The following is an 8,233-nucleotide window of genomic DNA, read 5'->3' as shown; positions in this document are numbered from 1 at the left end:
CATGTCAGTGAAGGGTTTTTTTCCCTCGGATTTAGGCTGAAAAAGGTGTCACCTGCAAACTTTTCAAAACAGATGGGGACGAAGATGGAAACCAAACTATCAACGATTCAGACTATCGAGAATATTTATTTCAACTCGCTACTCAAGTGCTAATAATGTCATGGAAATAAAACAAAAACACTGTGAAATATGATCCAAGAGCTGTAAAACAACCAGGGGAAAAACTTTTTTGATGGCAAAAAAAGAGAATTTAATAGTATTTCTTTATAAAAATAAAATGTGAACAATAGACCACTGCAGTCATATAAAACTGCATGGCTGCACGTGGTCCATGGAAATAAGGTAATTTATTTCACAGTAATGGAACAATGGTGAAGTGTAAATATGCTATCATCGGTCATTTGAGCTCTGAAATTCAAAGGCTGGTGAAAAAAGATGGTTTTTAATGAGGGCAGACAGATTCCAAACAAATCAGATTTAGAATTTTCTCACAATTATTATATTCCTTTTTGAATTTTTTCCTCTTTGAGACAATATGTGACATTCCCCTTCTTGGATTAAATCCTTAAGCCTACCCCCAATATATACAGTATATCTAAGAGCTATTCTATATTGTGTTTCTCCTAAAAAATTATATTTGGAGAATTTATACAAGAATACCAGGATGTGTTCATCTTTTTAGCACATCTGTGAAGTTACTGAGGACTGTCACTCACACAGATACTTTGTGTGAACAAAAAGACGCCTGTCTGATGTCAAATGCCATACAAAAATACACAGCAATTAACTGAATCTGCAGACAATCTTGTCAATCCACACCACCATAAACCCTAGAAATGAACTGGAGAAGATCTTAGTCACTGTATAATTACGAATGACCTGTCCGCCAGTCCTGATAACTTATACTTATTGGTATAGTACCCATAATCCTGATGTTTCTTCAAACATATTAAAACATAACCAAAACTTTGAGACATCACAGATGAAATACCATACCTCATCCATGGAAAGATAAAGTGGTAATGTGTTTATGACAAGAAAAATAAATCTTTCAGGGTATGTGTCAATCATTTCACCAGTTGGAGTTAAAGTAAATAGGAAGGAATGGAATTATCAGGCTAAAGCATACAATTGTATAGCAAAGAATTGTAATTGTGAGGAAAATTAGAACTTGGTTATACAAATTTAATAGTTTCTTTATTATATCTGTTTCTGTAGATATGTTGCTCAGATTCTTAGATCATGTATGACATCCAAATGACAGCACTCAACGAGGATCAATTGTTGACACTGTATCATAGATCTCACTGGTGGGCAGCCATTCAGAATGCTATGAAGGCTTAATTTCCCCACTGCTGCCAAGAAGAAAAATCTTGCTGAAGGCTGCTTTAAAGGTGATTTCACATGTGCATTCATATCTTTACCCCATAGATTCAAAGAACAATCATGCAAATGTTCAAGCAAACGTGTGTGTATGAGTGTGTGTGTGTGTGTGTGTGTGTGTGTGTGCGCGCGCGTGTGCGTGTGTGTGCGTGTTTGCTAGAAGCAGCAACAAGAAAGCAACTTGAAGGCCAGAGTTGAAACCACACCTTAAAATGCATCCTGCGTTCAGTCATTTCGAGTTTATTAAAGCATTGGGATTTAATGAAACACAATGACACTCTGCAATCATGAGAACCACCACTCAAAAACAACCAGAATCACCACAACAATGACAAACCTGTGTGCTATTCGCTGTTTACTTTACATGCCAAAGCTTACCTCATGTTATATATTGAGTGTTGCGCTCTGACATTTAACATAATTTCCAACATTAGTGGTTAGGGAAGTAGGCTTCTAAGGAGTGGGATGCGGAGGCAGACACACAAAATGGGACACTGCTCACACAGCCTATCATAAATTGTTTTACTAAAATACCCTTCACTATTAATGAATTATGTGTAGAAGACGCTAATGCTATGCTATGCTAATCACACTGACAAAGGATTACTGCTCACAAAATGAAAACATGATCTAAGGTAACATTAGCAATGCCGCACATCTTGGTAACATTCACCTACACCTTCCCACTCATGCACGTTGTTATCAAAAGAGAACATTTTCTCACACATGCCCACTTTTCTCAGTGACGATAAATCAAAATCAATACACCGATATGTTAAAAGATTAAAACTGATTCAAGTGGCTAGGTAAACTCTCTGATGTGGTTACAGATATCTAAGAGGTAGTTTTTACACTCAAGCAGAGGCATTCTGTAATGAATGGAATTATTTTCAGTTCAAATGTGGATTGCTGCTTCATGCTGGTCATAATTACTCAGCAAGCTGAGTTACAGAGAACAAGTAAATAGTGCAGTTTTCTAAACTCGATACTGATTCGCCAGTCTCCGCAGACTGTGTAGTCGACCAATAAGCTTGGTTTATTGGTCAGACTCAGTAGATTTCGCACTTGGCAAGAGAGCGCTCATTGCACATAAAGTCATTGGTGATCTCTTTGAATATTTTGGCTTTGGTGAGCCCACTCCCTGTTGATGAAAGAGACACAAGCAATTTTGAGTTGCATCAAGTTTCATTCAAAGGAACAGATAATCATAGCACAATCATATGATATCACAGTATAATCAACAATAGAGTACTGATGGTTATAGTGTCTATATTGTCTCTGCAGTGAGAAAGGGGATATTATAAATGTTTCAGTAATACAGAGGACATGACCAACCAAGACAACCTTTCTCTTACCTTCCAGTATGTTGAAGAGGTTGCAGTAGTTGGTGCCATTATCGGATACTCGATCAAGTGCCTCAGAGATGGATATGCCCTTTACAAGAATAACAAAGTAAGCCACAACATGTAAACATGTTCATCAATGCTTCCTGTCCAAGGGTAACTAATTAAATGGGTGAGAAATGGCTTCTCATTAGATGCACAGCACAACAAAGGCACACCTCATGGCCAACTGTGGGAGAAATATCATCACTGAAAAGGGGGTTGATTTTGACTTTTATCCTCCAAGTCTTTTTGTCCCCAAACCTTCTCTGTCAGAAGGACTGTGGATCTATTTCAGCATCGAGCAGCATTATTCGGGAGGAATTTTCATTAAAAATCAGGTGCTATTCTCAGATGTCTAAACGTGTCCTGGCGGTGAATTTATGATGGATATAAATCAGAAATAACAAATTCCATCCAACAGAACTGTCAGGTCCTTCGGTGACCTTTGGCATTTTCTGAGGTACGCAGGGTGTGGCCCCATCTTACCACAGTGCGGCAGGTGGGGGAATCACGTGAGGGCTTGAGATGGAACATGAGGTCGTCCACTTCCTTGTCGGCCGTGGTGTGCTTGGCAAAGATGTAGGTCTGATTGGATGACTTCAGCTAGGACGCAAACAGAGAAAGTGGAGTCAGACCTTATTTAATGAGCCTGTTCACAATTTTAGGATACAGACAATTTATATGCAAGTCAGTTTTTATCAGAAAATTCTTTTTTCTGTTTTTTTTTACCTTTATTTTGTCTCTGGCATGAATGAGAAAAATGTAATTGAAATTTTTACAGGTACAAAGACTAATGATTCTAATGATTCATGAGCGTTTAAACGGTTTAACATTCCCTCTGCTGACTGTAAAGAAGGCAAGCATGTACACAGACATCTGTAATCATTGTACAAAAAGCAATTTGCATTCCAGTCAGAAAATCACTCTCCTTATGTGGAGCAGGAAAGCATGGTCCCCTGTTGCGGATTCCCTCAATGCAGTGCTCTTACCTCATACCGACACTTTTCACCCCCTGTGGAGCAGGAATCTGCAGATGACCACATTTTTATCTGATTCACCAGAGCTACAGAGACATCTCCACATGGAGCACCGATTATCCTGCGATGAGAGAGAGACACAGAAAAACGCCTTCAGCGAGGACCAGGTATTATGATTTAAAATCATATAAAATACTGCAGAGCGTATAGTTTCTTTGGCGGTATAATGCTGCCACCTACTGTATGGCGTTTTTTCTCACAACTGAACACTATATGATACAGCTGAGAATTGAATTTGAATTTAATTGAATTTATTCATTGAAGATCATTAAAGATCTTATATCTTAATCAAGGAGGTAGCAGCTTACAAGGATAAAGCTCTTGGTTTAGTATTTTTCTCTCACAAATGTTAAAAGCTAACAAAAATATCGTTTCACCAAATTTGAGGAAAACATTCATTCTTCCATTTTAACGATGTTACAAGATACACGAGACGAAAAAATATAAAAATGTGCAAAACATTGCTGTGTTCGCTATTTCACTTTGTGATTTTTTTTATTATTATTATTTTTATTCATATCCACTGCCCAGTTAGCAAAACGTTGACCCAAGCATACTAGCGGCAGTACAATGCCATGCTGATCACGCAACGCATTCAAAGGTATACCAAGTCACAGTTCGGACGTCATACCAATATGCCACAGGCCTTTTTACAACTGCAGATCCACAAAAACATACTATGCACACAAGACATGCATGTGAACAATACCATATCGCTTTGCACATCGTATGCGGCGGCTCCACAGGGAGGAAGGCACCGGACGCCACCATCCAAGAGGCCACAAACCAAGGTATCACAAACATGGTGGCAACACTTCCCTCGTCTTCAGATCCCTCTTGCTTGCGGCGTAAAAGGGTATGAGAGAGAACGCTTCCCCCAAGGCACACTTTTAAAAGGTTACAGAACAGGCGCAAAATCACAGGACTGACGTATATGCCTTAAGTATGACCAGCATGAAACCAATCCGCAAGGATAGGAGCGTGTGAGCAGAGTGGAACCTTTGCAAATATTAAGTGTAACGTATTTTAACACCCATGAAACGGACATAGTTTCTAGCGCCTGACTGAAACAGTTCTGTGTAGTATATGTTCCACACAACAGATATTCCACAGAATTTCACCTCTGAGTGCTAACCCCTCTGTTCTGACCAGGTACCTTAAAACGCACATGCTGCATACAAAATACCACTGATTATTATGTTATATTCATTATTTTTTCCTGCAAATATATTCGTAGTTTATCTTAAGTATACGCATGTGTAATTGTCCACAGAAAACGTGCTGTTGCCGATTGGCCATGCGTTACGCATATGCGTTATAAATCACTAAGTATATTTACTCAGCCGTTATGTAAACGTTTGCAATAAGAGGAAAAGAATGGTCCAGACAGAGAGTTTAATTATATCATTACGACAGACTGCGATCCAACACGTAGCAAAGAATGTAATGAGCACGCGATATTTGCCTCTAATAACCAGATCGATTCTCTTAACATGCAGCGAATAAAGCGCAGTACAGATTCTGCGCTTGTCTGCGATTGTCTGATTCTAAGCACAAAAAGGTCTCTGATTCCCCCCCTGTCTATTTTTTCAACGATCAATGTCTTTTAAAGTCATTTGTAAAATAACGAGTTAACGTTTATTTCGGCGGTATACAGTCTGCTCTTACTTTTTGTTGAAGAGGTAGGGTAAATGGGCTCTCATACGTCCCATCACCAGGCGTGCAAGTAAAATAATTCGAAAATATACCAAGGACATTTTAGTTTTAGGTCAGAGGTGCATGATGGAGAAACTTAAAATAATATATACGGATGAGGCTCGTGTTTTTTTTTTTCACAAATCGGGAACACACATCCTACCCTGGGCACACACAAACTGATTTAAAATTTAGATTTGAACTGTTTATGTTATGTATATGATGTTTTACTGTTCTTTGTGTTTTACCTTTCAGCTTTTTTTTCTCTTATCTGTGCTGTGCACCAAGAAGACAAATGACATGTTTTGAACGGGACAAATAAAGTGCAGCTCAACGCAACATCTCAATCTACACTGTTATTGCAACAACTGGGCTATTTCTGTGCCTTGTCCTAAGATGGCAAGTCTTTCTCTAAGGTGTCAGGTTGAATGCTGATATTCTAGAAGCAACTACTTTGACTAGAATCTTTTTAAAGTTATGTTCTTCATCTGATCCAGGCTTTTTTTTTTTAGAGGAGTGCATTAATGATGCTTTTAGCCATGGTCTTCCATCACAAGGAAGAAGGCCTAATATTTTGGCTCACTCATTTTTATGCTCTACTTTGTCCAGGACAATTCATGAAAGACGTACAGTATATATAACCTGCACAACCTGCAAACACATTTTTACCAGGGAAACAGAAGCAAAGTAACTTTGTTCAGATAGCAGTATTCCATGACTAGAGCTCCTTGCCTCAACCAACACTAAACCGTAAGCTTGTGGACAGTGTGGTCTGGGCGGGGGGGGGGGGGGGGGGGGGTCATGCGTTTCAGTGAAATCAAGCATGCTGCCCCCACCCTGCCACACTCATTTGCTCTGTCCCTCAGCACAATCTCTCAAAGGCGTGACAAGGGACATGCATTCTCACGGCTTGCAACCGGAGTGAGCCTGAAGCAGTTATGTCAGCACCCATACAGCAAACTATTACTGAACAATTTACCATTAGTGTCATACATGCATAAAACTCAACCACAACCAGACCAGGAGATATACTCTCACCATGGGTCGATTATGGCATAGTGGGGTGAGAACATAGTGCCCACCCAGTCGGACTCCCAAGGAATCCTCTGAGGCAGGGATATTTGAGGTCCTCTGCTGTATTTTCTCATTGTTCTGTCCAGGTTACTCTTTTCATACATTATTCAGGACTGCTTGATAATTGAACACTTGATAATTGAGTACCCATTGGATAATACAATAAGTTAGATATAGCTAGCAAAATATTAAAGATACGTTTCTTTGATATTGTTATTTTCAATGTCTTTATGTATATGGTGTGTTTTACATTGTAACACAGGAGCATTAAACTAAATGTAAGTAAATGTTTAAAACACCAGACAGCACCAGAGTTCTGATTGAACATACTTATGCTTATTTTGAAAAAGATAAATGATGATTTTATGAGCTAAATTATGAGTAACCCCCCCCCCCCCCACACACACACACACACACACACACTGCAACCATAGATATGACATAACTGACATAATTGTAATTAAAATTGAGAATGTGTGATTATATGAAAGTTTGAGAATACTGGGAAAATTAGAATGTACTAATACTTTTGTAAAAAAAAAGATTTGAGAACATGGAACTCTTTAACTTTGTAACTCTAAAAAAAGAGCTTAGTGAACATGCACAGTCATTCACAGATGACACTGTGGTCACTGACTCCAGTGATTATGGTTATGAACCACAACCAAACAGGTGCCACAACCAGATATGAGAGTGAATCGTGTGCATTTGCCAGAAGGGAGACCTGGAAATTATTCAGCAAGGTTTAGGGGTGATGGATGCAACAGAAAAAAATGTGTGGGACCACCAAGAATGTGTTAGCATAGAGGCAAACTGTTTCAAGGGCTGCCACATCTCGAATGCACAGGGATAACACAGGGTTATTGATGAAAGGATGTGTCCTTGTGAGTAGCCTTTTTCATTCTTTTTTCCTGTATTTTTCAAGAACATGTCCAAAATTGTTTGGTGGTCATTTACATGATATCTCTGTTTGTATAATATTTAGATGATTGTCATATCTGTTCCATGAAGTGTGACCCAATTTCAGGAAAGATGTAAATAATATAAGAAAAACTAGGTCATGCTTATTGTTTTCTTCCTTACATGTTATTGTCAGCACTAATCCAGAGGAAAACAAAAAAGTTCATATGAAAACTTTTATTTTTGAGGTGCTGCAATAATGAATGGTTTTATGATTGGCATAATTAGAAACTGGTTCTGTAGAAAGTGTGGTTGTGTGGAAACCTGATACAGTAGATCTACAAGGAGGACCAGTTTAATCTTAACAAATAGTTAAAATGTTGAGGAAACTGGATTCCCACATTAAGAAAAAATTTTTTATTCACATTTCATGGTAATATTTTACTAGTACATTTCTAAACTTGTCTCACTAGCACAATTACACCATAGACTCATGCTGGTGCAGCATTTACAACAATGGACATGTGTTCCTGAGACAACATAAAGGAAATGGCACAAATCTGGAAACACACTTTAAACTAACCCGAGTTTCTTCATACATTACTAAATATGTTTAATAATAAAAGGTTTACTGTCTACGTGAAAGTGGGCAAGGTGTGGTAAAGGTTAACACAGGTGAGCTGACTGCACAGGTGTCTAAACTGCTTTGTCTCATAAACCTGTGTATGTCCACCCTAAATGCTCACTGTTCTCTCAGTA

The 8,233-nt window shown here is 38.5% G+C and overlaps 1 long non-coding RNA gene across 1 annotated transcript; it reads right to left on the bottom strand.

The window, feature by feature from the left end:
• Positions 1 to 2,760: 2,760 nt before the first annotated feature.
• LOC118770910 lies at positions 2,761 to 3,861 on the bottom strand. The gene is made up of 3 exons (XR_005004586.1): positions 3,758 to 3,861; positions 3,255 to 3,371; positions 2,761 to 2,817 (listed from the first exon to the last, which is right to left on the bottom strand). It is a non-coding gene; the product is annotated as an uncharacterized LOC118770910 (long non-coding RNA).
• Between the last annotated feature and the right edge of the window lie 4,372 nt (positions 3,862 to 8,233).

The sequence above is a fragment of the Megalops cyprinoides genome, chromosome 24 (assembly GCF_013368585.1).
Source record: "Megalops cyprinoides isolate fMegCyp1 chromosome 24, fMegCyp1.pri, whole genome shotgun sequence".
In the NCBI taxonomy this organism is placed as follows: Eukaryota; Metazoa; Chordata; class Actinopteri; order Elopiformes; family Megalopidae; genus Megalops; species Megalops cyprinoides.
This window is presented reverse-complemented; position numbering and strand designations above follow the sequence as displayed.